This window comes from Ambystoma mexicanum, chromosome 2p (assembly GCF_040938575.1).
Source record: "Ambystoma mexicanum isolate Mex_15411 chromosome 2p, UKY_AmexF1_1, whole genome shotgun sequence".
Lineage (NCBI taxonomy): Eukaryota > Metazoa > Chordata > Amphibia > Caudata > Ambystomatidae > Ambystoma > Ambystoma mexicanum.
The window spans coordinates 806,087,743-806,110,384 of record NC_090923.1 but is presented as its reverse complement, the minus strand read 5'-3'; positions in this window follow the sequence as shown (position 1 = coordinate 806,110,384).

Below are 22,642 nucleotides of genomic sequence, written 5' to 3'. Positions count from 1 at the left end.
GAACCGTTGCCATGGAGTCCATGTGTGCTGCTGCGTCATTGCTCTGTATCTGTGTCGATTGCCGAGTGATCACACAAGCCTGTGGTACTGGGGCTTGCATCTGGTATCTGCAGTTGCATCTGTGGTGCTTGTACTTGTGGCATCTGCTGGTGTGTGTGCCCCCTTTATCTGCCCTTGCCGCTGTTGGTCGGGTGTATAGTAGTCATCGCGATCCCCTTGGTATGGCTGATGGCCCTGTGCTCCCCAGTTCTGCTGCATCCCCCTGCTCCTAAACACTCTTGAAATGTGTCCTATTTGCCCACACACCCAACACTGGGGTGGCTCCTTCCCTTGCCCTTGGTAACCCCCTGAAAATTCTCCTGGGCTCTGCTGCCTAAATCCCCCGAAACCCTCCTGCAAACCCCCTTAATTGCGATGCATCTGTGGTCCTAACCCACGTCCTCTCGGTTGCCCCACGCTTCCTCGAAACCCTTGCTGTGTTCCCCTCCCCCCATGGGTGGTGTAAACTGCTGAGGTTGTTGCTGATGCTGCGGCTATCCCTGTTGGGTTGGGCTGGTTAGTATCGCCCCTTCCATTGCGTACTTCACACTTTTCTTTCTGTACTAGCTTTGCTTAGTCTATCTTCCTGTCCTCCACCTTTTTCTTGAGCTTCTCCAGCCACAGACTACAAAGGTGAACTATCATGAGCTGTATTTCTGGCCACCCTTTTGCTTCCATGCCTACCAACTTCCTTAAGTGTTTCTGAACAGGCTCTAGCAACACCAGGCATAGTATATGATAGAATATTGCTACTGGTTTATCCCACGGTTCTCAAGTTTCAGGGTGCCACAGCTCTTGAATCTCCTGAATATACTGCACGTGGTCTTCCAATATCTGATGTGTCTTGGTATTGTGTCCTTAATGCTTGCCATATGAAAGGGCAGTTCTGCAGTTTGCAAATGGTGAACCATTGTGCACCGTGTTTTGTGTTGTCAACCCAGGGAACGCCGCCCTCTTCCATTACATTATTTATATAGTGTGCTGTGGACCCTGAGGCATAAAGGCAGAGACGATTGGGACAGAAACATATAACATCAAAGCAGATAAGCTATATATATATATATAGTTTTATTCTTAGACAAGGTGCTCACAGCAATTGAGAAGTGTATGAATGATGGAAGGTAGCCAAAGACTTATTCAAACAAATGTGTTTTTAAGTCTTAAAAACAGCTAAAGGCTTCTGGAGTCTTAGAGAGGTTGTTAACTGATTCCACAGTTTGGGAACAACTAGATGAAAAGCTCCCTTATCTGCTTTTGAGGTTCTGCACCTGGGAATAACCAACAGGTTCTGTCCCCCGGATCTCAGATCTCTACCAATGATTTTATCAGTGATATATTCCTGCAAGTAGAGAGGCATTGATCCTTGTCTACATTTAAATGTCATAACTAAGACCCTGAACTTGATGCATGCTTCAATGGGAACCCAATGGAGCAACCTCCTAGCTTCTGTGACGTGATCTCTAAGAGTCAGTCCCAGCATCACTGTTACCGCTCTATTTTGTGTAGTTTGCAATCTTTGAGCGTCACACTTGCTAGTGCCCACCAATAGGTTGCCACAATAGTCCATCTTGGCGCCAATGATGGCTCTGGCGATTGTGGCTGCACTAGCCTGCGTAATCAGTGGTCCAAGATGGTAGAGCAATCTGACGTAGTACAAAGAGGCTGATACTAGGCTGGTGACATGATGACTCATAGTTAAAGAGTCATCCAAAATAACCCCCATGATCTTAAGTTTTGAGAAAGGGGTGCTGTTTTCATCCCTTAGGCTGGAAGAGTTCTGTTTTGCTCTTATTTAATGCCAAGTTATTTTTAAGCATCTACCTCTCAATGAGATCGAAAAAATTGATTTAGCTCTCGTTGGTCTTCTAAGTAACACCCCGATATTGGGACGACACATTGAGTGTCGTCGGCAAAATTCAAGGAAATAATGTCCTCTGCCTCTAGATCGGAAAAGAAAGGAGCCATTAATATGTTATATAAGCACGGGGACATGCTAGCTCCCTGTGGGATCCCAAAGAGAACTGGAATGGGGGAGGCCTCAGCTATCTCTGAGCAAACTTTACTGTCTGCTCTCAAGGAAGGATTCAATCCATGAGACGGCCTGGGGTGAAAGCCATCTCCGTCAACCTAGATTTTAATATTGAGTGGTCAATCAAGTCAAACGCAGCAGATTGTTCGAAGGAAATTCGAAGAGATAAAGATCCTTTATCTAGGCGGTCCAAGAGCTTTGCTTTAAGTTCAAGGAGAGAGGTCTCTGTGCCAAAGTTACGCCTACAGCCTGATTGGTACGCATTCAGGACTTGGTTCAAATTAAGATGTTCCGCAATCTGTCCGTACGCTACCTTATGTAGAATTTTTAGTAGAAAAGGAGTGTTTGAAATCAGGCGATAATTCAGAGGATTATCAGTGGCCATGCCAGGTTTTTTCAGTATAGTTTGTTTCAGAGTGTCCATACATCAGCAGCGTCCCCAAGGATCGGCACTAGGAGTCCCTTTATGTCTCCCACTGCTAACCTATTTCCCGCCGTCATCTTCTCCATTTCGTAAATCCACTTCCCAGCACCCACGCTTAATGAGGGCAGTCCACACTTCACGTTCTCCTTGTCAGCGTGTTTCCATGGTATATACTGAGGCCACACCCCTGCCCCCGCCAGTAAGGGCATCTGTGTGAACCCCCTCCTCCCCATGCATGCTTCTTGTCAGTCTGACCTGTCTGTTCTCACTCTCGATGCCTGCATACACAACTATCAGTTCTAGTATGGGTACCCAAGACACTCTCGTCATATTTCCTTGTTAACCTTCCCCTTGAGCAAGCTATGGCTGTTTTCCCCTTCCTTTATCCTGGGAGGTCTCTAAGCCTGTCCACATATGTAGTGACATCATTTAGGGTGCACAAGTCAGTCGCCAGTCGTGCCTGCTCATCTGAGCTGCCCCCTCATGCTCCTTCTATGTGCGTCCCATGTCACCCGCTTGTCTGTCCCTATATCCGTGGACTGGGACCGATATGGCTGCCCTCTCATCCCCACTGTTCCTGTCTTCATTGTCGGACCCTGAGCCCATGTTACTGCAAAAATCATCTGCGAAACTCAGTCTCCAAGTTGTCAAGTCCAAGTTATGACTTTAGGGATATTGACCACAGCCCGAAACCTATCTGCTTCCACTCCCCCTAGGCCTGCTCCGCCTCTTTCAGCTGTGCTCCTGCCCCGGGAGCTTGTGCTATCTGGTTTTGTTTGTCTGGCCTCCTCAAGTCTGCTTCCCCGGTCCATTGTCCCTTGTGTCTTTACCACCCTTATTGCTCGCTCATCTTCCTCTTTGCATGCGTGTTCCCTTGCCAGTCTGTCCACCTGTAACTTCCTCTGTTCCCTCTCAAACAACTTGAGTTTTTCCTGCTCTGCTACTTCCCTCTGCTTCTTGACTGCTTCTACTTCCCTTTTCCTTCTGTTCTGCTGCTCCCGTTGCACTCTTTTCCTCTCTGCAATCCTTACAATCCTCTTCCTCTGCACCTTCTCTCGTTCCCCATCTTCTCTCTAATCGCTCTTCTCTCGTTCCCTCTCCCGCCTATTGGTCTCCTCCATTATCTTAGCCCAGTCTGCTGCTTCCCTTCAGACCTTCCATTGCCTTAGCTGCCCACTCAGTCTTCCTGTCCGTTTTTCCTTCCAGCTTTAGGAGAATCTGACCCCCCTATCAACTTGTTCATGGCTATGCTCATGAGCCTCTCCTTCGTACCCTTCTGCACCTCGATGCTCGACTCTCGTTTAGTAGCTGGCTGCTCTGCGCCCCTCGGCCCCTCCTTTGTATAGGCTGAAGGGTTATATGTTGGATTTGAATACCCCTCTGCTGCTCTTAGTTCCCGTAATGTGCTTCTTGTAACGGATACATCCCTTGCTAATCGTCTGTGGTCACACTCAGAAGGACATACGGGGGAGGGGGTGGAGCCCCTGGCTCCTTCATCTCCTGCTGGCTCAGCATCCACTGACACCTTGCTGCATCCCCCCTCGCCCTCCTGAGACATGCGCCACAACTTGAATATGGCCATGCGGCTTGCTAACTTCTTCCCCTTATAGGCACCCAATATGCGTGTCAGTAGCGATTGTTGCACGTCTTTGGAGAAACCTCTGCAAAGTGGCCATGGTTAAGTTAACTTTCCCTCAGTGCTTTTGGACCATTCAATGCTATATTTACATCTTTTCCCTGTAGGGTGGGAGTGTCTTAGACAGGTGCTGTAGTGGAGCGTCACCCCGCACTTCCCCCAGTACATTTTTCTTGCCTTTACCTGATCTCAAGTCTGGGGTATCGACAATCCAATGTTTAGGAAGAAGGGTACAATGTATTAACAATACTTTTCGGGTTACTACAAGCCTCTCTGGCTCCACAACTTATGAGACACGCTCCGCACACCACCCCTTTACAAACTTGCTGTCACTGCTTCCTCAGGGACACCCACAGTCTTGCGCATGTGCTTTCCGCACACCACCACTAGTTCAACTCATCTGCCAATCCCAAGATTTCAATGACAGCTCTTCACCATCTCATGTATACACAGAAGACTCAGTCAACGGCAAGTTCAAACTGCAGTTCATTACAAATAAAATCAACAGGGATCGATACAAGAGCACAGGTGGATTCCAGTACATCTCAGCTTGTCCTGGCTCACAGGCCAGTTTTAGTGTAAAATTACATCACTATTCCTTCATTACTTGGGCCGCTCTCCAAAAACCTATCGATGTGTGGGATTGGCCATCAGAAGTCTAATAACCTATATGGTCACCTATACGTGTTATTCTACTGTCTCTTACAGGTCAGGTGGCTGGTCTGTCCCACACCCCAAATTTACTGTTACATTGTTGCAGAGTAGTGGACCTACCACTGGTTCTCCCCTGTTGCTACCCACCCCTGGAGTGATAAACTGCGATTGGCTAGAGCTGATTCCCCTAGGCCTGGGACTATAGAGTTCTCAGCTCGCAGTGTACCCTTTCAAAGTAATGTGAACGATGTTTCTATTGTAACTTGTGTACACCACCTTTGCCTTCTGAGAATATTCTCCTAATGGTAGCAATCTGCAGCTGGCTGGGAATTGGCTCAGCTCGTCTCCAGCTCAATGATTGGAGGCCTGCTGTAATTTTCTTAAATCTCATAATGCGGTTTCTGCATTGTCCATGTTATACTAAATTCCCTATGGGTTAGCTATATGTGGTTTGATCAGGTTCCATATACACTCCGTGTGCACGTGATTATTGGCTTTAAGCATCAACAATCTCGCTCACGATCTCGTGCCTTGCAGTTTCTGCATTACCGCATTTGGCCAATGACAAAATAATAAAAGCAATGACAGTATGTACGTGTATCTGTCCTCTATTGAACTGTGCATTCATGTAGAAGAGTGTGTGTTTGTGTGGTGCAGTGCGGACTGCACGTTTACTTCATGTTTAACGCATTTGTGATGTCATCTTTGATGTCCTGGGTGTTAGTGTTAGCAGTGCACGGTGGCGGTGCGAGTTATGGTTGCTTATCTTACCATAACTGCCGAATTTCAGGGGTTTTTCGGTTTTACTTTGAACCATAACGTCCCTTTAACAAAGTTTTTTCACTGAATTTCATAGGTTTTTAGTAGCACAACTTAACCATAATATCCCTGACTTCATATACATGTAACATAGAACATACTAACCCCCTCGTAGTGATTTTCATGTCCGCGGACATATCGAAAATCTGAGCGTGGTGAATGTAAATTTAAATATTGTGCCCCATTTCCCCTTTGAAGTTGGCTCTGAAAAGAGCCGTTTTTGTTTTTTTTTACAGTTGCTTGACAGACACCTGTTATTTTGTATTTTTTTTCTTGTTTTTTTTTCTTACTTTACTCCTAAAATCTTTACATAACCTTCTCCAAAGCAACCCTTGCATTCCAAAATAGAAAGGCATTTCCCGTAAAAGATAAAGAAATTCCATCTTCTTTAAAATTAACAGCATTACTGGCATCAATATTATCATTGTTACAGAAGAACATACCAGCTCTAAGCATGGAGGCACACATGCCTCGGTTGATGACACACCTATCAATGTTTTGCTGAGGACAAAAAACTGAACTATTGTCCCATATTGCCCTAGGTAGTAATCCAGAAGAAATTACTTTCGCATTTGGAAGGATCTTCATTACGGCTTGAACCAAGCATTCCAAATCAGCCAACAAAGTAGGGGCACTGACGTTGCCCAAATGGAAAGCACCATAGTGCAAAACTACCACATGCGGACTGTTCATCGTGGCCATATCCTCACAAACTTGTACAATTCCCTGTACATTGCAATCAGGCACAGTGTTCCACACCACCTCCACTCCTTTCACATCAAAGTTCTTTGCAACATGCCTGCATTCAGCGTACTGCTGTAAACCATGCACAAACATATCTCCGAGCACCAACACCCTGACTTTCTCCACTTCTGCCATCTTCACAACACACACAGTCTCTTTCAACACAAATCCACAACCTCGACATCTGATTGGCTGATCCGTACAGTCTTCTTTCCATGTTGGATTTCCTGGAAAAACCCGGAAGTAGCATGCCCTGTCCACGAACAGCCGCGGTGTCCGCGGACAGCGTCCACTTTACTCTCTGTGCCATGCCCTCATTGCATACAGCTAAGCAATCACACAATACGAATAACGTCCTCAGAACACCCCCATTTTGTGAATTTTCGAACATTTCAGGACAATTATCATTTCATTATTCAACATATTAACATTACAAATATTATACTTTCATCTTGTACTCTGCACACAATGCTATGTTTCTCCATTAGTAGCTCAGTATACTAGATAGAATCCCATAATACAATGCTATTTATATCAATGCATCGTTCAAAGCACTAATAACGGTATGATATTTATTGCAATATCCTTGACACTTTTTTCGCAACATTATAATAAAAATCCCGAGTACACAAATTCCATGAAAAGTACATACACATGTGATGTCATCAGTGATTTCATCAAAGACATTTGCAATGTCATCTTTGATGTCCTGGGTGTTAGTCTTAGCAGTGCACGGTGGTGGCGCGAGTTATTTTTCATAGCTTACCATAACTTGCGATTTTCAGGGGTCTTTCGGCTGTACTTAAAAACATAACGTCCTGTAAACAAACTTTTTTTAATATCATGCAAAAAATATACAAACTTGGCGTGCAAAAACCAACTTCTCACAGATAGCTTTACACAGAATGTTGCAAAGTAAGAATTTATGCTCGTTCACAGTGAAGCTCAGCTGCTTCAATTTTTTTCTCAGGCCCCGGAGAGGCTCACGAAGCGGACTATAAGGTTGTATTGTGTTTTGACCTTGACAGACAGAGATTGTGATGAAAGACTTCTCTTGAAGGAGTGTTGCTAAAACGTAAGAGAAGATAAGGATGAAATTTATGAAACGAAACCACTTTTATATATTATATCACTATGCGAAAGATTGTTGGCACACGCGGAGTCGCATTTTGGGACTGCACCACTCGTAGACAATGGAAATTACAATTGTACTATAAGTAACCCTTTAGATTATTTTATACCAAATATAATTACAATAGCGTAGCATAAAAGACCGCTCAAGTTGAACTTGTTAGTTGAAAGTGGCATAATGTTTTCTACCGCGCACTATCACTGCCGAATTGATCCCCTGTTGTTTAGAGGGCTCTGAAAAAGGCAGACGACACAGGGTGGGTTAATAGAAATAATCTAACCGGTCTATAGGCGGTCAAGCGCTCTACTCGCTGTGCCACTTCACTGTAGCCTGTCAAATGGCACAGAGAGTACAACGCTCGCTTTGACATCCGTGCACAGCTTGCTAACGCAAGTTCGAATCCCGGCAAGGCCAAACTCAGCCTTTCATCCTTCCGTGGTCGATAAATGAGCACCACACACCGTGGTTAATAACAAGCACTGCCTAGATACCTCACGGTTCTTAGCGCTATATGAATGGGAAAATATTATTATTTTATTATTAACATACTCCGTTGCACTATCTTCGATAGCAAATAGTTTCACGCCCTAATAAATAAAATGATGATTTTTAATGAAGATCGGCCAGTGAGACTAATTTATGTTTTTTTAAAACAGGTATGTGGCCCCATTTTGCCTATGTCACGATTTACAGACTCCAGCGGATGGGGTCTTCAACTGCCAGGTGCAGGTCCAAATATGCAACTTCATCACCCTCACCATTTTATGGGACAATCGCCAAGGACCAATATGCCCTTATGCAGTACTAGCGGCTACGAACAACATACCAACCAATAGGGTGGTCTAATGGCTCGTTTTTGGAGCAACCTTCCGATTATAAGAGCGACCATTTACTGCTTTTATTATACCCCAACAGCCTATCTACCGCAAAGGAACAACGCGTGGCTCCAAACAAACTTTTGCTGATCGACAGCAGAGACAATAGCAAATCGCTGAATATTCACTAAACATTTCATGTGAAATAAATGTACTTTACCAAATGTACAATCCTGCTGTTTACTTTTAAACAACAGTTTCATATTCCGAATTGTGGCGCACTGGGTTGTAAGCTGATCTAACACCCTCTGACCCGCAAAGGAACATCGCGTGCCTCAACATGAACTTTTGCGGATCGACAACAAAGACAAATGCAAATTGCTGAATATTCTCTAAAATTTTGATGTCAAATAAATGTACTTTACAAAATTTACAATCTTGCTGTTTGCTTTTAAATCACTGTTTCATATTCCGAATTGGGGCGTGCTGTGTTGTGACATAATATGTGTTGTCTTCCGGGTTCTGTGTAAAGTCACTTAGGACTGGAGAGGACTGGGCGTGTTTGATGACGCACCCTGTAACGTCACGGAGAGAGGCGGGGAATATGAATGCTTTGATAATATCAGGCTTAGGGGCGGGAGATATGATTTAGTGCCGCAAAAGCAAGTCAGCGAGGTCAATAGCGCCAGTCATAGGATTATCACATAATGTCGGCGCACACCAGCCGGCTTTATAGTTTCTTTAGTGGACAGAAAGTCGTTGACGCCCACAGGAAATTGTACTATTAGCGGACAAAAGGAGTGGTCTTAAAACACTTTCACCCTGACAACGAACAATACAAACAGCGTTCTCAGAACACCCCCATTTTGTGTAATTGGAACCATTTCGGGACACCGCGAGTGTTCTTAGAACACATTCAACTAGACAGATTACAATAAGGACAGCGTTCTGAGGACACCCCCAGTTTGTGTATTTACGAACAATTAAGTACACCGCGAGTTTTCATAGCTCATTTTTACCTTCCTTGCGAACAAAAATGACACATACTCCGTCCTCTAAACACCCCACCATTTAGTTTATTTACAAAATGTCAGAACAGCCGTGTTCTCCGCGGACAAATCGAACGCAACAAAAACATCTAGCACATAAAAAAACAAAACATTGAACCTATCTCATACTCCCCCACCCTCCCCAAACACTCTTACACACCAACACAGGGCACTAAATGCAATTTTTTTATCCACATCCACGTTTCACCGTGCTGTACGCAGTTGACGGCAAATACAAGATGGCGGGCGCCACAGAAAATCTGACGCGCTCCACGCCCCTCGCCGTCCAATCAGCGAACACGTCGCATGTCCGCGGACATGACGCAAGGCCATGGGCCAATCAGGGTGCTGTCCGCGGAGCGAACAGGGAAGTCCGTCCGCGAAGCGAACACAGATATCACTAATTTTTTTGCCTTACATTTTGGTCATTTTTTAAAAAACTACTGGACGGATTTACACCAAATTTCGGGACCAGGCCGCCGCTCCTGCTGCAAATTTGGTGTAAATCCATCCAGCGGTTCGGGCTGTAGCCGTGCGCAAAGTTTTTTCCCATTCAGTCTATGGGGAAAAAAAAAGTTTTGGGACCCCCCCTATAACTTTTCCCTCCCTGGATGAATCCTCACCAAACTTTGCAATACAATTCAGAGTGGGCCATATACTTTTTTTTTGCAAAGTTTGGTGAGGATTCGTCCAGGGGGAGCGAAGTTATAAGCCGCCCAAAAAGTGCTCTTTCTATGGAAACACCAATTTAACCATAACTACATGGCCACTAACGTGGCCATGTAATATATCATTCCTTGGCCTCCACTGTCAATAGGGAGTTTATAGCACTGCCACATACTTTATGCATTAAAATAGGCCATTTTTGGGCAGCCGCACATTTGTATATCCTGATAAAGTGGAGCTTTATGGTTCCACTTGGCAACACCCAGCACTCTTAGGAGGAACTATAGATTCTGTGCACTTTAAATTGTTGATAAATCATTGTTCCTTGGATTTCTTGGACCGTGGCGATTCTGGCCTCAAAGTGGGCGTGGCCGCAGCTGAATGTGAACACATGACTGAGCCGTCACTACTCTGGGCCATCCAATCATTCGCAATGAGCCAATCTGTACACGATCATGTGATTGAAGCGCACGCTAGAATGTAGCGTTACAGCGACTTTCTTAAATTTGCCACGCCCTAGTCAGGTGTCTTGTAGCCTAGGGGACAGGCAGATGGACTATCAGATTGGCCCTCATATTACGAATGGCGAGTCTGACGATACACATATATATGCACGCCGCACTACGGCTGGATGACTTCATATCCAGCGTCGTGAAAAACCAGAGAATTTGGACTCCCATCGATAAAGAGCCCGATGAAGTGCCCGTGCAGGAGATGCACATCTAATGCGTTAAATTACTTAGAGATAGTGCTGACTACATCTGAGGGGCTAGACGCACGAATACTCACGCAGCATGTCCATCAGCAATTTTATGCCATAACCCAAAAGTGGTGTTTTGGAGCCCCTGAAATCGGGCCCTACCGTATTTCTGAGTAATCGGTACTTGAATCAAGGCACTAGTATGCAGTGCCATCTCGCTAATGTTAACAGCTGTTTTTCAAATGCTGATTTTGGGGTTGTCACTAGATGGACTGAACTCTTAAATTCTGCCAATGTGAATAGTTGCTTTCTAAATGTAGAACTTAGTTTGGAAAGCAATGGCATTAACCAGAGTAGCCGGTAACTCAACTAGACACTAACATGTAGTAGCATTGTGAATGATTATGTTCTGCCAAAAGGCAGTATTGAGGCAAATATCACTGAATAGGTAGATAGCCAATTAATTCCATTTATGCTGCTATATTTATTAGGCCTGATGGAACACAATCTCCTTTTGTCACACAGATGCTCTCAGGATGCATTTAGAAGTGAGATTCGCCCACGATAACCTCCTTTCTGCCCCTCTCCTTTGTGCTTTGGGGCTTGGGTCTACTTGGGAAACCGAAACCACGTCTGCTTGGGAAACCGTGATTGAGCCAATTCTTCGCGACATCCTCTATGTCCCCTACGTGGTAAGTTCCCTCGCCTCATTCGACAAATTGAGGCCCTAGGATTCACTGTGGTTGTGCTGGGCCTCAATATTCTTTATTACATTGCAGACTCTGCTGACCTAAGGCTAACCTGGCCATGGCAACAGAAGTGGTTGACAACTTTGGAAGCTGCTTCGGGCAGCTCCAAAGTCAGTGGTAGTAGACCACCTTGCAATTCCTTGCATGGGTCTTTTTCTTAATTTTACTGACCGTGGCAACTGTCTCATGACTTAGGTGGGCTGTCTGACCGAGCCAAATATAGACTATTGCATGTCTCCACGTGGTATTCATTTAATTACCTTGTGTCACATGAATGCAGATACCTTGGCCTATTCCTACACCTCACCACAGGGCACTGGTTACTCTATGGTGGCACTTCCTGTCTGAAACTAAGGGATACAAATGGTTTACTCCAGAGTCAAAGTTCCTGGATTATTCCATATTAACATTATGTCTTGTAGTTTTGTAAATTTGAATTGCAGGGGCATTTCCATTGCAAATAGTCCCTCCCAGTGTGCATTGTGTTTTCTGAGAGTCAGAGCCTCAGAGCTATTTTGTATGTTTCCCTCTCTTTTAGATTGTAAAGCTTGTTTTTTCCTGAAGACAATAAATGATCCAAAAACCGTCAAAACCGATCAAGAAAATTGGGGATGTGGTCATGTTCTGACATCTAATTGACCCACCCCTGGAGTTGACCACTTTTTACGACAACTATAGTGGTCATGTACTTTAATTGCACTTTATGGTTTCCGGAATGCAGGCAGCAGAGGCAGCATCATAATCCTGTAGCTCCTGGCCCCCTCCTGCTACTGATGATATTGGATTATGAACACCAAGAAAAAGATTGAAATTGCTGAAAACCCCATACCAAAGAAATCAAAATCGGCATCAGAGATGAGTGAAGTGCCAAGTGCTCAGGATATTTATTCTATGCTGCTCAAAATGGCCCAAGACCTGGGAAAAGTGGCCAAGAATGTGGGGGATGTCAAGACTTCACTGGAAGATCTGTCTAAGAAGATTTCTCATTTGGATAGTAGGATCACTGTCTTGGAAAATGGTTCTAAATTTATGTCCTCAGAAATTGCAGAGAGCTTCAGAGCCTACAATACTTTGAGAGAAGAAGTTCAAAGGGGTAAAGAAAAGGGACTGGAATTGGATTTGAGGATCAGAAATAAAAATGTAAGGCTTGTTGGAGTGGAAGAAAGTCCCAATGAAGATTTGATACAGTTGGTGCTGGATATACTGAAGTTTTGCTTTGGTTGTGACCAAATTATCCCAGGAGATGTGGACAATTTATACAGAGTGGGGAAAAAGGCTGGTCCGAAGGCGAGACAAATCTTGATTACCGTGATGAACACCAGAACAAAAGAAGCTATTCTAGGAGCTGCAAGGAGGAAGGGGTACACATATTTCAAGGGCCATCAAATATTTGTGTATCCTGACTATCCTACAGAAACTCTATTGATAAGGAAGTCCTTTAAAGAGGCCAAAGATTTGGCAAGATTGGTGGGTGTCAAGGCTGTCCTTAACAGGGCAAACTTGTTGACTTTGGCTTTGCCTGGAGGTTAGAAATCTACTTCTGACCCCAGTGAGGCTTTGAAATGGCTAGAACCATTGAGAGAGAAATGTACTTAATACTTCCAACTACTTTGTTTTCAACGCAAACTTTTTCAGATTTTTTTTTTTACATACATTGGATAAAATGGCGCTGCTGACCATTTACAGTTGATGATTTGGAACCCCGTGATGTTTTGAATGGCTTACTTCAATTCACCATTCTTCGTATTATGGCCTGAGGATTAGAGTAAAGCACCTTGTAACGTGCCTCGTACGTGCCCTACGTGCTTCAGGAAGTTGCCGCTCTGCGTCAGTGCTGAGACTGGGAAATGCTAGAGCTTATGGTTCCGGTCTTTCTATGGCGTGTACAGACAATGTCCCTGTCGATGGAAGAAGTGCCACGATCAAGTGGTGGGTCGCGGGTGCGGCTATTCTGTCTTTTAATATCCCTTTGCGACTTTACTTTTCAATGTCATTAATGAAGTCGGGATCGTCGGAGCAGCATGATGACATCTGGCCCACATCTCCAAATGGCAGGATTTGATCCACGGACCTGCTGCAAGTCGATATGGGAATTTGACTCTTTTAACAGGAGTGCAGTGGACTCACTTTGGGAAAATACATTTGTGATTTACTGTCCCCTTTCCATCGGGAAGTTGGGGAATTTTGTACCCGGCATACATGCAGTTTCCCTGGATTGTCTAGCATGGTGGATCTATCTATCCCTATTACAATGTTGTCGATGCCCGCAAAATGTGTATTTTCCAAAACCCGGGCCTCCTCTTGATTTCCTGGTACATCTGATGGCCTGGAAATATTGGTATTGTCAACCAATTGATGTTGAACTGGTACTCTTAATGTGTGATGAATGTTGGGGAATAGTACTGTATTCCTTTTCTTATTTCGGGCTGGTAATGGCGATTATGGGGGGAGTCATGCCTTCATCTGTATGTTATGGAAGCACAAATGGGGGGTGACCCAGGTTTAATGGCTATACGATATATATTGATTACGTATAGATGGTAGGCATGAGGGCATTTGAGTATTTGGTAGTGTGTGCGCTCTTTCCACTTTGATCTAGTCTGATTATTGACCTACCTGTGCTTTAATTAAAAATGACCACCCTGTACTAGTAGTTTGCTATGTGGTTAGAATTGGGAGGTAATTTTTATATCATTAGATGGATGGCCTGGCCTTTTGTTTCCAATTTTGGGTCTTAACTTGAAGATTAAAGGTAGGTTTTAGTAATTACAGTAGGCCAGGGATAATGCTCCACACTGCTTCATAGGTTTGGGGAATATAGTTAAATGTGAGTGTCCGGGGTCTGGTAGATGGGGACATGAGTGGTTGATGCATGATATGTTGAGAATATTGAGGTTGAATATTTACATGTTTTCTTTCTAGGTGATGACCACTCCTTTTTAAAATACTTGTTTTCATTTGGATATCTACGGGTGCTGGTGACATGTTTACCAATTATCACTTCATTTCTGCTGAATGCGCCTTTACATTTTTCCAAAGTTGAATGTTCTTCCCGTGTAAGTCCCCCATTTGCCATGATTACATCATTTTAATTGTTTTAAAACTGGAATTGTATACACAATGTATGTTGCGGTGAGTTATATGACACACCATGCATGGGGGGGGGGGATATTTCAATGCCTTTTTGGATGATACTTGGGTGCTTCTGAGATATTTTGGGTGTTTTTGTTCATGCATCATATCGGTACGTAATATGAGGCAATATTAGGTCTGGACATTATTGCAACCCAACCCTAATGAATACGGTCTGCTGTTTAAAGGGAAGGAGAGGACCAATGATGTTTGAGAGGGACTGTGCTCAATATACTTCGCATATGTATGCATGTTTCCATGAATGAAGTATTTGTGGTTATGTTTAATATGGGAGTGTTTATGGTTGATGATTGCCTATTGTTTATATGTACCATGCCATTTTTCTAGGCAATCAGTGTGGGGATGTCTAGTACACAATGCTGGTGGGTGGAGGTGTAATTTATGTAGTGGGATGACAGTTTAATTAGTGAGTGGAGTGCTTTGGAGATGTAGGGACTATAATATCCTGCATCATTTACTGTGTTATTAATGAGAGTGTCATAGTTGAATGAGGGAAAACTTTGGGTAGTGCTTGACGAGTTGGAAAATTTGGGGGGGTTTGTTCTTAGAGATAGTGTTCATAGGCATATAGGAGGGGTGTCCGGGACACTGAACTTACTAGAATGTTATATCTAGTGTGTAGTTTTTATCTGTTGTTGCTGACTTGCTTCTATTTCAGAGGGGGGGTGGTTTTGTTCACATCTTGTGGTAACCTTTTTGGATTATCTGATTTGGTAGAGGATCCTGTAGTTGATGTGCTTGCAATTGATAGTAAGCCAGAGAAAATGGCTAATGATTTACATGTGCTTACGTGGAATGTAAATGGACTAAATAATTTGAAGAAAAGGCTAAAGATCATGAATCACATGAGAGTTGAAGTGCGATGTTTGTTTTATTCAGGAGACTAATTTACTTAAAGATGAAATATGTAGCCTTAGAAAAGGTTGGGTGGGAAGGGTCTTTGGCTCAAGTTTTTCATCGCGATCAAGAGGCGTGGCAATTTTAATCAGGAGGATAGTCCTTTGAGGATTGTACGCAAATTGTCAGATGGTGAGGGCAGGATGCTGGCTGTTCTAGTTAATATTCAAGGTTGTTTGGTGACGTTATGTAATATTTATGCCCCGTCAGTAGATGATGGTTCATTCTTTAGGAAGGTGGCGCAGACGCTTCAAGACTTAGGTTCGTACAACATCATCCTGGGTGGTGACTTTAATACTATTTTGAATAAGGATTTGGATAGGAGTGTGCCGGGAAATTTTAGGCATGGTGATCGCCATTATGTTTCTCTTAAAAACTTGATGGAGGAACATGCTTTACGGGATTGTTGGAGGTTGCAACATCCGCATGCTAGAGAATACAGTTTTTACTCGGGTGCGCATTCGGTTTACTCTAGATTGGACATGTTGATGACAGCTGGTCTAATGACCAAGAAATTTAAGTCAAGCAAGATTGGCCCGATCTTATTGACGGATCATGCTCACGTGATGAGTATTGACTCGGGAGGTACTATTCAGAGAACCTATACGTGGAGAATGGATAATGCGTATTTGAAAATGGAAAAGGAGGTAGATAAGTTGAGGGCAGAAATTGATTTTTTTGTTTCAGTGAATCATACTGGCGATGTGAGGCCGGAGGTAGTATGGGAAGCTTTAAAATGCACTATGAGGGGTTATCTGATTAATTTGACGTGCGGGTTGAGAAAGAATACTGCAAATAGACAGAAGGAACTTGAACTTAGGGTTGATGTTTTATCCAAGGCAGTCATGGCTGACCCGTCTGACAGAGATAATCTTACTGAGTTGAGGAAACTGAAAAAGGAACTTAATGACATAATTGAGGAGAAGACAGAAAGAAAATACTATAACCTGAAATGTGAGTATTTTCAGAGGGGTGAAAAGTGTGATAAATGGTTGGCATATAGGTTGAAAATGAGGGAAGCTGAACGATCAATTGCATCTATTCAAGATAAGGATGGCCAAACCACTTTTATGCCGACTGAAATTAACAATTGTTTTTGGGATTATTACATGCATTTATATAAGAGTGAAGTTGTTGTGCCAGTCGGGACTATTGACTTTCTTGAGAGTGCGAATCTTGCTAGAGTTTCGGATTGTGACTCACTGTTATTGGAGAAGGATCTGACATTAGATGAGATTAAGACGGCTATCGGCAAATTAAATGTTGGGAAATCGCCGGGGCCTGATGGCTTTCTGGTAGAATTCTACAAGATATTACCAGATTCAGCCCTGAATCTTCTTAAGGACATGTATGTGTCTTCTTTGGCTGATGGCATACTGCCGGCTTCGACTAGACACGCTATGATATCTGTCTTTCCGAAGAAGGGAAAGGATGAGACGCTTCCTGGGAGTTACCAACCGATTAGTCTCATTAAGACAGACAACAAAATTTTGGCTAAGATCATGGCTAATAGACTAGAAGGTCTTCTACCGAAGTTGATCAATGAAAATCAGTCGGGTTTTGTGAAAGGGAGGAAAACCTCCAGCAATATCAGGCGTTTATTTCACACACTTAATAAGGCATCGAACGAGACGGAAGAGGTGGCCGCTTTTTCATTGGACGCGGAGAAGGCTTTCGATCGGGTGGAGTGGAATTTCTTGTTCTTAGTGCTCGAGAAGTTGGGATTTGGAGTGAATTTTAGATCATGGATTAAGCTCTTGTATACAGAACCGACAGCAGATGTTAACACTAATGGGGTTCGATCTGTTCCTTTTAGATTAGAAAGGGGAACGAGACAGGGCTGCCCTCTTTCACCTTTGTTATTCGTTCTGGCGATTGAGCCTTTGGCGGCTGTCATACGAGATCAGCTGGATATAGTGGGTGTTTCATGCTGGGGTTTATATAAAAAAAAATATGGCTGTTTGCAGATGACATACTTTTGGTCCTGCGGGACTTTCATTCCAGGAGATTTCTGGTTATAAAGTGAATTGGGGCAAATCTGAAGTGTTGCCGCTGGTTCCTGGATGTAACAAAAAATATGTCACTGATCTAGGGTTTCGTTGGTGTCCGGATAAGATGTTGTATTTGGGGATCTGGATCACTCCGAAGATCTGTGACTTGGTAAGAGTGAACATGAATGTGATTACAGTGGCTTTTAAATCTGATTTGGAACGATGGGGGTTACTGAATCTGTCGCTTTGGGGGAAGGTCAATTCTTTAAAAATGATGTCGGCCCCTAAAATCAACTATGTTTTAGGTTTGGTCCCACTGAATATTGAGGCTTCTTATTGGAAAGAATTGGACAGGCTAATACAAGGATTCTTGTGGGACAAAAAACCGGCAAGATAGAGTTTGTGGAAGCTACAATTACCTTTAGAGAAAGGTGGCTTAGGTGTACCAAACTTCAGGGCCTATCACCTGGCCTTTAATTGTGCTTTCTTGGTGGATTACATGGAAACGAGTCCTAGTGTATGGGCTGCGGCGGAGGCGAGTGCAAATGGTCCTTTATCTCCAAGGGCATTGTTAACCACTGTAACGAAAGGACTAAAAGATATATTGACTACATCACAGAGATTCCTGGAAGAATTTGAATGTCTTGTTGGGTGTGAACGCATACAGGGATCCGAATGCATCTGTTTGGATGAATCCGTCTATTAAATTGAATGGTAAATCATTTTTCTGGCCCGAATGGTTTTTGGATGGTATCAAATGGATTGGAGACCTCTTCACTGAGGGTGAGTGGAAAAGCGCGCGAGAATTACGACGAGACTTTAGTATTTACGGATTCAGATTATCGGATTACAGGAAATTGAAGTTGGCATTTGGTATGATTGATTTTTCAGAATGGTCTCAATCTGGAATTTCTTACGAGGAAATCATTGGTGAATGAGGGTGGATTGGCAAGCCGGGTGTACAGACAGATTGTTCTTAATTATAAAAGCAATTATTGCCTAAGAATTGAATGGGGTCAGAGAATTGGAACGGACATTACTGAGGAAAGTTGGACAAGGATGTGTGAGAATGTTAAATTGTGTTCCTTGGGACTGACTGAACGGACAAGACAAATTAAGATCTTGAATAGGGTTTATCTTGGATGTGACAATTGATTTTAATTTTGAGACAATAATTCTGGGGAATGATTCCATCCTGGAAGATCTCACTCAATGCCAAAAAAATGGTTCTTTAGAGGAGTTGCAATGTGTAAAAAGATTAGAAATTGGAAGTCGATTGCTACATTAGACAAAGATTTGTGGTTGATTGAAATGCGGGATTTGGCAGCTATGGAGGACCGGTTGTATAGAAAACAAGGCAAAATGGGTTTGTTTACAAAGATTTGGGGAACATTTTTGGAACTGTACTGAATTGATTATGTGGGTAATGAGATGTGAACAGGGGGTTGGGTGGGTTTTGTTTCACTGATTTTGCTGTTTTATTTATTGTTTCTATGACTTTGTACACAACGATATTGTATTATATGTTGATGTATTCTTATCTGTTTTGAAAATAAATTATCAAAAAAAATAATTGCACTTTATCAAAAATGTAAACACTGCTAGCTATGATTTTTAACAGGCTTCACCATATATGTATTATTGTTGGACTGTATGGAATGTGTATGTATGATGTTTGCATGTGGATGAATGAGTGAACGATTTATTGTCAATTGTATGAATTGCATAGATTACTATATTCTTAACTCTCCTGCAATGTAAGTAATATGCTGATTAAATCATGATTAATTCATTTATTCAAATTTTGTATCAGGCACAATACATTCTTTTGATACTTTGTTAATTATAAGTAAACTTCGCTGGACTCGTTCTTCTGAGCAAATCTAATGACGGCAGCAACATGGCTTCTTGGTGCTCAGTTCAGGCTGTCCATAAAGGTGTCTGACCATAGTCTTCAGCTGTTCAATCACACAGATTTGTACCACACTTGGTTTGTATGGCTGGCCGAGAGGGTACCTCAGTGCATTTGTCGATCATTGGTGCATTTGGGATTAGTCCGGAATAGAATTGGGTGGTTGCAGGCTTTTCTGGCCTTCAGTCTTGTCATAAAGTTGATGGGGGGGGGGGGGAGGGGGCTCCCAAGATCCAGACTCACCCTTCAAGTGGACATTGGTCTGAAAGTACCTTGGCAACAACAAAGTTTCACGAACTGCAACACAACTTGGGTTATCTATGTAGTGTGGTGTCACTGTAGACAAATCTTCATTGGGAAGATGGACTGTATCAAATCAAACTTCATATTGGTGAGCATAAGAGCTGCATCAGGAACAGTACACTTCCTGCCCCCATTGTGGGGCATTTCATCATGGCTTGGCATCATACATGCCAACATTCGGCAGTGCCTGCGAGGGAGATTTGTTGTTTCATGATTTCTCTCTACAATTTCCCCATAGGAATACAATAGGGAAATAATTTTAGACGGGAGAACGTGAAAAATAGCTGTATTTTTCACTAAAAAAATCAGGAGTCTCCCACCCAAATCAGGAGGTTTGGCATGTATGTGGCATAGCTGTAAATAACTGAATTGGTCAGTGCTGAGAAAAATACATGTAAGCAATGACAATGTCGACATAAAAAGGCTCACAAGGGAGGACATGCACCTTATATTTTTTGACAAACAGCCGTCAAATAGGAATGAATGAAACGCTCCTGTTTTAACATGTGTAATACGAGGAGATAATCTGATCTAGATGCTCTGTATTCACTTTGGGCTTTGCGCACTGAGATCTTATCGCAACATAGTGTCTGCCTCTTGTGCAGCAAACGTATATATAAAATTGCATAGCTGTTAGCAACATGCAGGTTTTGCCTTCCCAAGATGGCCACCAAATTGTGCATTGCAAACAGACGCGAGACAGAAGCCTCATGTTTTACCTTGAATATATAGATGAACACTTTCAAGCAAGAGTTGAGACTCAGAGTGCTGCAACCTCAGAGATCCAAACAGGACAACAGAGGCTGCTCAGGTAGGGTCACTCCGCAATTCTCACATAAGTTAGTGAATTCTAATCTTATAGACTCTTTAAATTCATGAGAAACAAGTCAGCCACTACCAACCCTTTGCATGCTTCATGTCTCTACAGGGCTCAGCTTGATACGAGTGCCTGCAACATGTGCATACCGATCACATGGCCAGAATTCACTACTCTTCGAGATCATATCAGGTGAGGCACCATGCACTGATTGACTTTCACAAACACAGTAAAGTGGCTAAAGGTTCTACAAACTGAAACAGCTTGGCTGAGCCTTAAGTAAGCATCCCTCCCCCCTTACTTTGACAAAGCAAACATACTTTCCGTGCACTACATCTTAGCAGGTGGTTCCCTCTCTTTTGCTTTATTGCGGTAATACACTGTAAACAATGGCACATTCTGAATAGACATTTTGATTGCATTTCAGACGCCTGCCATTTGTTATTTTTCATCTTGAACTAGTGTCCTATATTATTCTTGAACGATATTTATCTGGCAAAGGGAAATTTACAAGAAACAAAAGAATACTTTGTCAAGTAATTGCTCTAGTGAGTGACCTATTGTTGACAACTAGAACGTTACATGTTTTGTCACTGACTGTAGTTTTACAAACATGTGTTTCCATAGGAAGAGAGTGATGCTAGGAATTAAGCTTCTCCACAAGACCTAGTCCTAGGAAATTGGACAGGTCAGGGAGCTAAAAGTGGCACTATATTTAGTTAAGGCTACTAGCCCCTCACAATGGTAATATTGATTATATTAATCAAATTACAATGAACTAATCATAAGATGTTCATACCAGTTTCAGGATACTCAGAATAAGGGGCGAGCGACACCCTTCAAGCTTTGTTGCGAACAGAAAATAACCACAGAAATCCCCTTAAAAATGTCCTATAATACATAACGTTTTGATAGGAATGAAATACGTTGGGTAGCAATTAGCCTGATCTTTCAGACTAAGTAATCTTAGGTTACTACTTGAGCACTTTAAGTTGTACATCAAATAAGCAGTCATATATGAGCTAAAAATAGTTTTGTAAGTTTTGTGTTTTTCTGTATTTTTCACTGGTTTTGTACAGATGTGAACATCTAACAAAGTTACTCACCGTAGTGACCATCTTACTCCTAGACCATAGTCCCCTTTCCTCCATACTTTTGGAACATTCTGTCCAGTGGGACAGTACCAGAGCACTTTTGTAAAAAAGCATCAAATTGAAAAAAGGTGTCCTCTTTTTACGCCATGTACTGCATGCAGTCTTAACCGCCGCCCTCCTTAGCTCTGCCCCACACATCACCCTTCAGTCCTTTCCGATCACCAGGTCTGAGACCGTGACACGGATGCCATGTTTTGGCGCTGTTCACACCATTAGCATGATTGGCCTCGTCTCCAGCCAAACTAGAAGTACTTTGCTTTCCTGCATCTTTTTCACGGGCCTTTATACTCTACTCTAGGAGTTCCCATGTGCCTTGTAGGGATCGCAAGTTTGCCGTCTCGGGTTTGTTTACACATTACGTCATGCACACGCTAACGTGATGACGTCATGTTAACATCCCGGGCCTCGGTTTCTCTGCCTCGCACTTTTCCGCAACAATTACTCACTTTGTGACAGTGACAATAGTTCTACTATTGTGAGGTCTTCCCCAGATAATACTTATGGCATATCTTCTAAATATACTCCAATTTGAGCATGCCACGTCACACGCATCCGCGTGATGACGTCACGCCTTATAAAACAATATAAACACGCACAGTGTTGCAAATGGCATCGGCTTTCCTTCTGGGCTCCGGTCGGCAGTTGGGAGCGCTATTTTTAAACAGGTAAGATCTTCCCTACCAAAGGTATTCTTGATATGCACAGGAGCCCTCTCTGTGCAGTACCTCCTTCCCACTAAGTCCTGCACCTCTTTAGTTACACTCTTCCCAATTTTTTTTCCTGCTAAGATTTTTTCCACTCTTCCCATTGTTATTTCTTTTAGTGACAGTGGATACCTGCTGAACATTTGAAAAAGATATTGGCTACAATCTGGGTTTTTCAAGCCACCTCCTTGGACCACTAAGAACCTTGGGAACTATACCATGGCTATACATATTATTCAGTGTCCAGATAGATCG